This window comes from Argiope bruennichi, chromosome 11 (genome assembly GCF_947563725.1).
Source record: "Argiope bruennichi chromosome 11, qqArgBrue1.1, whole genome shotgun sequence".
In the NCBI taxonomy this organism is placed as follows: Eukaryota; Metazoa; Arthropoda; class Arachnida; order Araneae; family Araneidae; genus Argiope; species Argiope bruennichi.
In genome coordinates, this window is record NC_079161.1 from 63,376,060 (window position 1) to 63,388,819 (window position 12,760).

The following is a 12,760-nucleotide window of genomic DNA, read 5'->3' on the forward strand; positions in this document are numbered from 1 at the left end:
TAGATATAAGACTTATTGTGGCTGTTCTGGTATGTGCAAGTGAAACTTGGACTCTTAACTCGGACACTCAATGTTCTCTGAACATGTTCGAGAGAAAGATCCTTAGAACAATCTTCGACCCAGTACTAAAGAGATGATGTTGGGCGAATTAGATTCAATTTTGAATTATACAAACTCTGCAGGCAACCACAGATAACACTGGTTATCCGGTGCAATAAGTTAAGATGGTTCGGTCATATCTGGAGAATCCCTGAAAACAGCGCCCTCAAAACATCCACTTTTAAAAATCCTGTGTGATCCCGGGCCAGAGGAAGACCTCCAACTAGATGGCTGGAGGATGTGGAAAGGGACCCGAGTGTTCTGAGGATAAAAAAACTAGAAGGGAGTTGAGGGGGATAGAAAGAGCTGGAAAGCGCACGTGATTGGGGCAGCCAAGGTCTGCAAGGGACTGTTGTGCTCATGAAGATAATCAATGGGAGTGGTCGCCCCCAAATCCTCTTTTGTTTATTTTTTAATAAAAGTGTTATCTCCTCCCTCACAAAATTGTTCACGCGAAGGCCACGCATGATATTGGCGAACAATCGTAACGAAATATTGACCTTTGGCGTAAATTTCACATTTTCACTGAATCTGTAGTGTGATCCTCATTTATTGTTTTGGCGATTAATCCTCGTAATGCAATCAATAATACCTCAAAATCGAATTTATGTTTTATACGTGTGTTTTGCAACCTCCTGAAAACAAAATTTGACATAGAACTAGGAATTTTAGAATAAAATCACATACAAAATTTCATATATGTCATTGCATTATTTTTTTATTAACCACATTTATATACTTGAGGAAACACACCGACAGAATGGTCAACTCCTTAACGGATTTAGTTCCAAATTTGATAGATTTGATTACACTTTAGTTGCCAAGTCTGTGTACCAAATTTTATTTTTCTTCTCTATTCGTTTATTAGTTGTGTTAAATAACCTCTGCATAGTTTTCACACAAAATTTGACAAATCTACAAATTTAGTATGAAGACCATATATCAAATTTCGTCCGTCTGTCTGAAAGTGCTTGAGTTACAATGTTCACAAATGGGCGGATATAAAACTAAAAATGTATTTTTCAAATTCAGAGAGAAAAAATTTCGATTATCCTTTACATTTTCTCCCTCTACACTGCTTTAAAGATGAAAACTATAATTCTAAGCAGATTGTACAGCTCTATCTACCATGATTAGTAAAGGTCACAATCTAATGCTTATGGAGAGAAAAATGATATGGGTCTTGAAGAATTTCGAAAAACAAGTCGCTACATCTTGAAATATGGACCATCTCCATCAAGCTCCCCATCACTCTTAATTGACACGGAAGCCAGAATTGCTCCGGGAGGAATGGAAAAGGTTGCCAGATTGACCTCGTTGAATACTTAATTCATCCGAAGGGAAAGAAAGTCGCTCAGCAAGATCGAGAAACTGCAACCGGGAGTTACCAAGTGGGGCTGATAGTGAGTTGCAAATGCTTGTTATGGAAGCCAGTTACTCTGTCCGAATGGCCACAGGATATGAATGAAGCTAGGATAATTATCAATTTTCAAATATTTTTATTTAGGTTTCAAGTGGCAATTCATTTAGTAACAGGTTTTTTTTAAAGAGTTGATTTATGTTCTATTTAGATAGATTAAGTTAAGTGACCAATTTCAATACATGCAATTACACAAAACGAAATTATATGCAGATTATTACAGAACATGGTCCCTTATGTTCTCTTGCATTTCATGGTTGACATCGTAGGTTCGTTATGCCTGTAGAGATAAATGCGATTCCGATCTCTACATTGCTGTTTGACCTATAACAACACAATTCTCACTTCAACAAGTTCAGAGCAGCAAACGTATTGACTCGATGCCAGAATATTGTTTAAAATAAAGAGTCGAAGAATTTTGTAAGAATGGGGATATAAAATCATCACTAATTTTACTTTACTTGCTTTATTTAACCATTAGTTCGGACTTTAATAAACATTGTGTGTCAACTTACCTTTTCCCCCACTTATATGCTAGATCCCTCTTTTTGCCAAGTGGGTATTGCTTAATCGTTAACCCTAATAAGGTCGATTACCTGCGGGTGGTTTAATGAAACAGCCAAGCTCAATGTTGACTAAACTTAACTCTTGATTATTCAAGGATTTGGGAGATACGGAAACCGAGAATAACCGAATTCTGCATATAATCTGAAAAAGACAAAAATCTAGTGAAAATGCATTTGAGCGATTTTTATTTATAATAGGTACGCTAAATATATAACCATGACTTAAATAAATAATAAATTTCTGTACTTATAAGATTATAGTTTTGTTTTACCATAATATCTCAACTGTTTGTGTGTGCATTTCTCTCACTGTTTTTTTTCTTTGAGTGTTGTGTGTTTAGGACTATTATGGGAACGGACCTCATAATTCTGTAACCTTGTCAGATACCTAGGATGAATCCTGAACTGGTATCAAATACATAGCGCCAATAGGAGGACCTTTGGCACATGACATCAGACTCAACGTGCACCAAGCCCACATACATGATGGAATTTTAATGGAAGCGGGTTACGAATTGGAGCTCTCTCTCCACGAGGCCCAGATCTTACCACTAGACTACCATGACTCTTGGAAAATTGAGAGTTACAACATTTGCTCAAGATCGAAAAAGGGATTTAATCTCTACCGGATTGTTAAAATTAAATGCTAACCATAATATATACACAAAATACCAGGAAGAGTTTATTGATGTGAAGGCATTTATAATTTACTATGCCTCTTTTTTTATGCGATATTTGATGACAGAATACTGTCATTTTTTTTTATTTATCATTTAAGTATAAGAAAGCCGAATTGAACGATAACGCGATTTATACAAGTTATGTTAGCAAAACAGAAGAAAAAAAAAGCGCACAAGCTGTGGATTCATGATGTTACTATGCCAATGAATGAGTGAAATTTGTTAAATGAAAATTTAAATTATCACAAGCTCCGTAACTTCACGGATGTGTAGTAATGTCACTTTTTTATTTTACACAATTTCAGCAAAATCGTCAATGCCTTTCCAAATGACCAGAAGACAGTTTCTGTTAAAAGTTGTTTTTGGAATGACTATCAGTAAGCTTCGTGGTTAAATACAATGAACTTACCAAACGAATTTCTATAATTCTGGTGATAAAATCATATGCAAAATTTCTATCATCGAACCGTTTTTATTTTTCTCATGCATACAGATTTCTCTTGTGTATTTCGTACAAAATTTGATGCAAACATACGAGACCCTATTCCAAATTTCAAGCCCCTAACTTGGTGTATTTTTGAGATTGTGTCTCCAGATGGACATAAATTCAATTTTTTTTCTCCGGAATTAAGCGTATTATAAGAAGTGCAAATTCATCAAAATATCGAGATCGAATTTTTTAACGATCACAATATTTTTTTAAACTTCGTACACACAAGGAAATAAAACCTTAAGTGTAATAACATTTCAAAAAAAAAAAAAAAGGAACTTTTTTCTCACCCTCTCTCCTTTTTTTTCTTTTCTTTGTTTTTTATATTAATGCTTACGCAACTGTTTCTTGACAGGAAGTGACGTACGAGCTGCATTACTCAGATTAAAACGTTGAGTCCATCACACTTACTCAATGTCCACACAAAGCTAATTCAACAAGCCTACTCTTGAAATGTGCAAAGTTCTTATGCAGGAAATTTAAGATCAAATACATAAGCACTATATTAAATACTCATGTAATGTGATATGATTACATAATACTGAAAGTATAGAAGTTAAGCCTAAATTAAAATCTACCCTACCACTGCATCTGTTTCGAATTCGTAGACGACTTATTTAAATATGGAATACGATATCCATGGAACGTTGATATATTTACTCACGAGCCAAGTCAAGGAATCGCCAGATGTTTTCTAACTAGCAGTGTATTTTAACACTCGCAAAAAGGATAAACAATTTCTGATGAAAAAAAAATTCATCCGCAATAAAACGCTGGTTTTCAGAACTTCACTTTTTACAAAAGGAATGATTCAATATCTACAGATATAGTAATGAGTACTTTAGAATTATTCAAATTAAAAACGGCAGTAACGATTTATTTTTAATAATTAATGAATATACCTGACATAACAGTATATAATTTGGTAAAAATAATAAAAAATTTTGCTAGTTTAAAAATAATAAGTAATTTTATACTTTAGAATAAGCATGGCAATTTGCAACTAGAGTGCCTAAAATTCTTTTAAAGAAGAGATATTTCCATTATTTTCTTTATTGATTGCATTGCAGGAAGTTTAAGTTCTACACTGAATAAAGGGGATTAAAGAGTTGTTCACATAAGGTCACCGAGGACACAGGTACGGGCTATGTCAATGGCAAAAAATGTCGGTCATAAAAACATTTTTTTTCTCTAATTTTTGGTTTTGATTTAGAATTAATCAAAAGAAATTTTGAATCAAACAATATTTTAAATTATGCTTGTGTGAAATTCAAGGAGCATAAGAAAAATTAGAATTTCTGACGAATTCTAAACTAAATATTCGATTTAGAATAGTTCTACTATATTTCTAAGAACATATGAGGAGGAAAAAACCGCAAAATGTCTTTGAAAATTGTCTTCAAGATCAATTTGATTCACTGGCATCGCAAGAAGGCCGCATACATTTTGCCAAGGGCAAAAAGGTCACTCGAGGCAGAATGAAAACAGAACTATAACAAACTCATTCAAACATTCTTTGAAAGTATTTTTTACACTATTTGAAATCGAACTACATCGTTGACTACTAGTACTGTGTGCAGTTGAGTAAACTGCAACTTTATCGCAAAACGAGTAATTATGCCGCTGTTTCAACACTTAAAACACCATCGTAAAATATCGTCTGCCGAAACTAAGTTACGACATTGTTGCCAGAAGTTGTTTGGCAAATCGATTTCCCAGTAGCTGTCATAAGTATCAAGAAGACATCGGGGATAAGTTTCATATTTTGTTTTTACTTCTCTTGGTTACTTAATTTAACAAATTCTTTTCAAATTTTAAATTTCATAGTATTCCAGTACATTAAAAAGTAGGTATAAAAGTTTCTCTTCCTAAAATTAAAGAAATATCAAACGGTTCACCTAAAACGGAGTTAAAAGCCCTTTAAGAATAAATTTCATAAAATAAATTTTGATTGTAATATTTTAATATAGGAGTGATTTAGGTAACAAAAAGAATTTATTTTCCTAAATAATACAACAGGTTTGTTTTTAAAAAATAGGTTAATATCGTGCTTAAAGTTTGCACTGTCATTCGCAATCCCTAATTGGTTGCTTAAAATACTGATGGGCAAATCGTTCAATTAACCTTCTTACAGAATCATGCATTTATAGCGAAGAGCAACGAATATACATACATACTTTTGTATTTTAGTTTTTCGATATTTGAATATTTCATCAGAACTTTTTTTTTACATAATATTTATAGGCGACGAATATCATTCAAAACGCCTCATGGCAAATTGTTGGCCTTAAAAATTCGAAATTTGGTATTTAGCTACTTCATGGATAGAAGATGCTCACAAGAGTTTTTCTCTCGAATCTTTGTTAAAAATCAATTAAATTTTTAATTTTTCCACAATAATTTCGAAAACATTTTGGACAAAAAATCATTTTTATACCTCTTAATAAAATCGTAAAAAACATCAGGGAACCTATTTATACGAATTACAATTTCTTTTTCTTTAATAAATTTCAAAATATTTTGAAGTAAATTTCACAACAATATATCTCATTATTTTAATAACTAGATTGTATGTGATAGTTATTGTTGTTGAATAATTAAGATAAATTTTAAAAAAAATCAAGCTGTGCCATTTTGGGTTGTAGGTTCGGTTTAAAATCTATATTGATTTCTAATGTGAATTTCTATTAATAATCAAACGCTGTTATTCATTAGGGAATAAATATTCATTGTATAGAATTTGCCTTTTTCATTAAAAATAGAAACTCATGATACGATTAATTTTAGAAAAAAAAAAAAGCAATAAGCTTTATTCTATGAAGTCTTCAGATAATAACTAGACCGACTAATGACCATTTTGGAGTTGATTCCTAAATGCAAAATTATGCTCACTTACTGCATATGCGTTTTCTTTTTCTGATTACGCAATCGCGATAATTTATCGGTTGGAAATGGGGCATTTTTTTTTTTTTTTTTGTCCTAAAGAGAAGTGGGAAGACTGGACTATAAACAGATATATCCACCCGAAAAAATCCAGGTGCTTCCGTGATGTTCATCATCACGGAATCTTATTGAATTGTTCATCAAAATCTTATTGAATCCACTGCATTTTATTGACAGAGATTTAACACATGCATCTGTTAATTGTCACACTAATGACAAACTCAGGGAAGTCCCAATGAAAATCAGTAAAATTTATAAAATCAAATAATAAACTTTAATAGTTTAGGATATGGATTATATTTTCATCTCTCGTGCGGTTGAGTAAAAAATAATCTTAATTCAGCTCACAGTTTCTTACTAATGTAAAGCCGGTTTATTTTTTTGTTCCAATTACATGAATATGCTAATTTATGCTTAGCCATAAGCATTGACGTCAAGTGATTTCGCGGAAGTGCAAAAGATTAATGTAAAAAAAATAATCCCATCCCAGTTTATGAATTTATGGTTTCGGACAAAAAAAAAACATCTTAGGGTTAAGGCTTCGCATTCAAAATGTTCTATTCCACTTTACCGATGCCAAAAATGTTGTTAAAATTTAGAAGTTGGGGAAATTAGAATTCATAAGAATGAGATCGGCAGTTCGTAAATTTGCGAATATAACTCCATTTAAAAATCAATTGTTCTCTTGCTTTATGTAATCACAATTATTACCAAAGACAAAAATAATAATAAATAGATGAGGTAAGCTATTCATTATAAGATCATTTACAAACTTTTAAAAGATTACAAAACTTTTAGATGACTGAAGTGTATTAAAAACAATATTCCGACTTCGAAGATTCAGATGGCACTTAATATTTGGCAAAACATTAAGTGATGGTCTCTACTATATGAAGCGATTATGCAGTTAATACGGCAGACAGGCGACAGCGAATTCGTTCTGCGGTTGAATTTTCCGAATCCAGTTAAGAAATTCTGAAAATTCGAAATATCCCAATCTAGTTTAGCAATTAAACTCGTATTTGTATGAATTATGTGCTTATAAAGCGGTATCGCGATTACATTTTAGCAATCAAATTAAGAAATAGGTTAGAATGATATGAAAAGTTTAATTTTTTATTTAAAGTTATCATTTTTTTAAATAAAAAACCAGTTGAGTGATGCTAATTTGTTTGCATAATAAGATGAAATGCACATCAATGCTACTTTACAATAAAACGGAAACATAATAATCTAAAATAAAGTGACAATGATTTAAATCTTTGTATAAAGCCATTTTAAGTCGAAAACAGTCGGACCAAATGCTGGTAGCAGATTAACTTGGTTTAAAATTAAATTTCAGTAGTTAAATTGAATGTTATTTTCCTGAAACTTAATTCGAAGCTTTAAATGCTACGTCCTTTAAGCATTATGCATTGAATACAAGAGCAATTACATAATGTTATATTATTTTTTTAAAAAAACATCAAAAATACAAATTTGTAGAGCATTGACCAATAACAATATAGATTGCAAGAAAAAAATAAATCTATATAAAAACATAAAAAAATGATTTTTTTTTTAAATTTTCAAAAATCATAACAAAATTTCTCAATTTGAATTTTAAAATCGAACTGAAACTAGCACAGCATTTCTTTAAGTTACAGATTACACTAGATAATAAGACTACGTCAATTTTATGAAAATATCATAAACTTTCATTTCTTTTCTCGCCATTTGTCTTCATTTAGCAATATAACTATTCTTCACTTGTTACTGCCTTTCGTGTTAAGCAATTTATTCAAAGAGCGAATACTCATGTCTTTCGATGTTATTTGACTACTTTTCAAAATGAAATCAACTTCTAGGCTACTAAAATAATATGGACATGTAGTCTTTAAATAAAATGTTAATAAAAAGCAATTATTTCAAAAAAATTTAAATACAGAAATTTAAAAAAAATTCTAACCCAATGATAGGCTATCAGTATAAAATAGATAAAACTTAAGAGTTGCTTTTTTTTCCCTTAAAAAAAAGTTGTCACTAAAAATGTAACAATACCGACAGAAAGAACTATGTTAAAATACCATAGATAGACAATTGCAACTATTTTTTTTAAGAGTTCGCGCCATTGTCGCAGTGTCCTACTTTAAAAGATTAAATCGATTGCCATATTTGACTAGCATTTCACACGTGAATCAAACTTATGAACACACGATTTTATTAAATATTTCGGAAAAAGGATTATATGTTATGTTAACCCTATCCCTTTTTACGATAATATGAATTCAGATAATCATGGTTGGTAAAAAATCCTGGGTAAAAAATTCTGAAAATATTAGAATAAAAACAAAATTTTATAGAATATTCTATTAAAATAAATTCGAAACAAAAATATATAATTCGGCTTCTGCTACAAAAATGCATTATAATCGTAGGAAGCGCGAACTAGTAGGTACCTAACAGTAAACAAGTTATTGCACCACTAATGAAAATTGAATGGGAACCGATGATCCAAATACAAGTAGGAAAGGCAAAAAAGATTACTCACTATATGAAAGAAGCCGCATGTACCAAAAACAAAAATCCCACGTGTTCCGTTCGAACCAGCTGTATACACTCTTCTCCCAGATGAAACTAGCGCAAGTGAGATGACTCGACTTCTGGCACACACCTCTTCTTCTTCGCCAAAATGATATCAAAAAATTCACCAAAAGAGGCGCCGCGGGAGTCTTTCTTCCACTTCGGCGAAGTAAAAGCTGGCGTACTGCGCATGCTTCATAAACTCAAAAGGTATAATCGATGTCTTGATTAGGATTATTTTTCTTTTCAAAAGTTTCAGTTTGAATTCGAAATTATTAAAAACACTTATACTAGCTCTTATCTGCTCTTGTAAAAATTACTTTGAATGTTAAGTTTTTTGAGAAAAAAGAGGGAAATAATTTGAACATATATGTGACATAAAACTTTTTTTTCAATTTAAACTCTTTTTTTTTAAATATTTTTATTTCATAACCTTTTAATTTTGGCAACACTTCTGATGTTTTCGTTTTATTTATTTGAGGTTAAAAGAATTAAGAACGAACGCAATTAAAGGTTTCTGAGATACTTTTAAAAAGATAAATAAAAAAGAGAAAAAAATATAATTAATTCTTTTTGCATAATAACATTATTATGCACTTTAATTTTTAAAAATTAGCCAAATTCTTCAAAATTTTAAAAAAAATACACGAAACTATCTTTTTAATCATGTATTATTCAAAAATTAAAATATGTCTGATGTTCTAATTCTTCAGAAAGTTCTAACGATTACTTTTTATTTTATGTCAAATAAAAGCAACTTTCTTTTTTAAGAAATTCAAATAAATATTCCAAAAATATAATTAAGAACATAAATAAGAGCTAAATTTTACAATCAGAAAATACTTTTTCATTTAATAAGTGTTAAAATACCTACTACATTTGACATGAAATCATTAACAGTTTCAAAATGATATGTCCAGTTAGTCAGTAAATCAGCAAAACGCTTTTAAGCTGCACCTTAGCTTTTTTTAGGGAGAATATGCTACATTTCGCATTGAAATTTTGAATTTTTGTTACTCTTAATGAACATCAAATTAGAAGTTTTTTTTTCGCGGATAACCGTTTGCTTTTCTTTTATGCGATCATATATAAAATAAGTTTTATAAATACATTTTTAATGCAAGATCCATTTAATAAGACAGTATTATTACAAATTTTTTAAATGTTCAGAATATTTTCTTTTCTTCCTTTTTCCCAAAATATTTCCACCGGATTACTTGGCATTAAATGAAATCTTAATTATTTAATTATATTAATTTTTATAACTAAAATTTAATTAGACTTGGCACATGATTCATGAATCAGCTTTTACTCCACTCACAGAATCCAGGAGCACTTCCTCTTGCCGGTACGGTTTCGATCAATCTCTTCGCTATTTCGTAATTAATTACTTATTCTTTTCGATTCTAATTATTTAAAATTTGTTGAGCCATTGTATTTCGTCTCTCATAGTATATATTTAGGTCATTAAATCCCTCGAATTGGAATTAAAATTAAGCTAATTTATTGCGTTTGGCTAAAAAAAATGAGAACATTTCTCTTCTCTTTTGAATGAGTTATTTTTTCGTACCGGAAAGTCGTCTGCCAGTATTCCTTTTTGGAACTCTCTGTGTCCTCAAGGTTAAGTTTAACTTAAAAGAACTGTTAATGTTGCCGTTAAAGAATAAAATTTAGGTATATTCTTTAACGATAAAAGCAATCTATAGTTATTTCATAAAATACTAATCCATTTCGTAAAATACGGAATGCGGCCAGTTAAAAATGAATGCCAGATTAACAATTTCTCAGATTAAGAAATTATTCTGTAAATTTACTTTTTGCAAATAAATTGTAAACTAAGAAAATATTTTTATATATTATTTGAAAGAGATTTGGAGCAAACTCAACGAAATATTTTAAATATTTTGTGTTTGGCCATAAAAAAAATTAATCAAATTTAATCATCTTAATATAATTAAATTCCTTACTCTGTATTTCATAAACGTGTGATGAGTTACATTAAATTGTTAAAAATGTCAATTATTATAATTTCAATTTTTTAAAATGCATAATCATGAAAACTATTCATAATTATTCCTTATTAATTAAAATATTTGGGGCATATTTCTTATTATTTAAAATATGTTTTTGACGTAGTGATACAACTCTGCATTATAAAATACGTTTCTTTTGATTCATATATTGATTCGTTAAGCCTTATAATTATATTCCTCACATTATTATTAGAAATGTAATTCTGAAAATTATGTATTAATACTTAAAATAAGTAAATACGTTAAATATTTAAAATAATTAGAACTTAATTAAATGCGTTAAGCTTCCAAATTAATTTGTTCTAAAGTTAACATCAACCGATGGTCTCCCCGAAACTTCCTCGCACACTCTTGAGTAAAATTTATATCCCCTACCCCCTACATAATTATGGGTGTTGGTTTAGGTCAAAATTTGCATGGTATTGGCAAACAATAGTAACGGAATATAGATCTATAATGTCATTTTAACATTTTCTATAATGTCATTTTAACATTCACAACATCACGTTGAATTGAATAATTTCGTTCATGAATTATGGAATTATATGCTTATTAAAGTGCACATAGATAGATGGCCAACCCTTTTGATGGATTTGGTTTAAAATTTGGTAAATACCTACATTTTAGATACTAAACCTGCGAATAAAATTTGATCTATTTAGCTCTTTATGTTTTGCTATTACCGAGTTCACTTAAACTCGAACAATCAGTCAGACAGACTTCCTGTAAGTGGATTACCTTCAAAATTTAATAAAAATCTGCAAAGCTGTGGTTAAATCCATATACCAAATTTCATTTGTCCAGCTTAATTCATTTTTGAGATATCATTTTCATACACAGAGTTTCGTTTTGTTTTAGGTTTCACATATAATCAAGATATCGTTTTCACGCATATTGTTAGAAAAAAAGTGTGTGTTTTCGGATATATGGAAGACTCGTATCATGTAGACTCCTCAAAATCTCGAGTTCGAATTTTTTTTGACGATTACAATGCTTTCTCTGTACTTCATATACAAGAAGGTGAAAATCTAATAATGAAATTTAACTGATCTATTCTAATTATGAAATCTTAGCAAGTTGAAGGTAAGAAAATAAAAAGTTAGAGTTATTTTTTTTTTAGATCTTAGATAACATGTAAGTGAATACATTGTATGTAGAAACGGTGTATTTTAAGTAGCAACAGTAAAAATAATACACTTCTCGAAATATTTCGATTAATTCTAAAATTCCAAGCGCTTAAAAAGTTTCGAAAAACAACTCATTATTATAGGTACAAAAATGAATTTGTACCTATAATAGTTAATTAAATTGATTCTTTTTACTTTTAATTGATTCTTTTGAAAAAAAAAGAGAATTTTCCACCTATAATTTTAGTTGATTCTAATTTATAAAAAAAAATAAAATGTAAAACCCAAAATTGCTATATCAGGATTTTTCTGCTTAATTTGCAGTTTTAAAATTTTATTCATTCTTTATGAATTTTAACCAAGAAAATTTAACTGCTTAAAAAATGAGTTGAAGTTTATAAATAATTTCTTTCTACTAGAATCTCGATTTTTATAATTCAGAATAATATCTCAATAATACAACTTTAAACCGGGAATGTTAGTGTTAGAACCGGATTATCAAATAGAAAAAGTAAACATCTGCTGTGAGGCCTCTCAGTTATGGAACACCCCAAGATCTCGAGGTATTTTTAATCGTTTGTATATTAAGTATCCAAAGAAAGTATTATGATCATCAAAAATTTTTATCTCAAGATGATTCATTTTTCTATCTTCGCATTTTAGAACTCGCTGGAAAACACATTTTGGTAATTATGTCTGATAATTCTAAGACGCTTTGAGTTACACGAATGCAATTTTGCGTATGGATTTTACATTAAATTTGTAAATCTCTAATAAATTTTGAACAAAATCCATTTATAGGAAGTCTGTCTGTCCGGGTGTCAGAATACAAGTGAATAC

The 12,760-nt window shown here is 29.9% G+C and overlaps 1 protein-coding gene across 3 annotated transcripts in view; it reads right to left on the reverse strand.

Moving 5' to 3' along the window:
- Positions 1–12,760, reverse strand: part of LOC129957198 (sodium/potassium-transporting ATPase subunit alpha-like) — a 172,303-nt gene that overhangs the window by 97,176 nt on the left and 62,367 nt on the right. Inside the window, exon 1 of one of the 3 annotated variants that reach the window (XM_056069400.1) lies at positions 8,729–8,863. The exons of 1 other annotated variant lie outside the window; for it this stretch is intronic. The gene's annotated coding sequence lies outside the window, so the exon portion shown is untranslated. Of the gene's footprint in view, positions 1–2,034; positions 2,206–8,728; positions 8,864–12,760 lie in introns of those variants that run through there. One more of the 3 variants, XM_056069402.1, reaches the window with a different exon arrangement.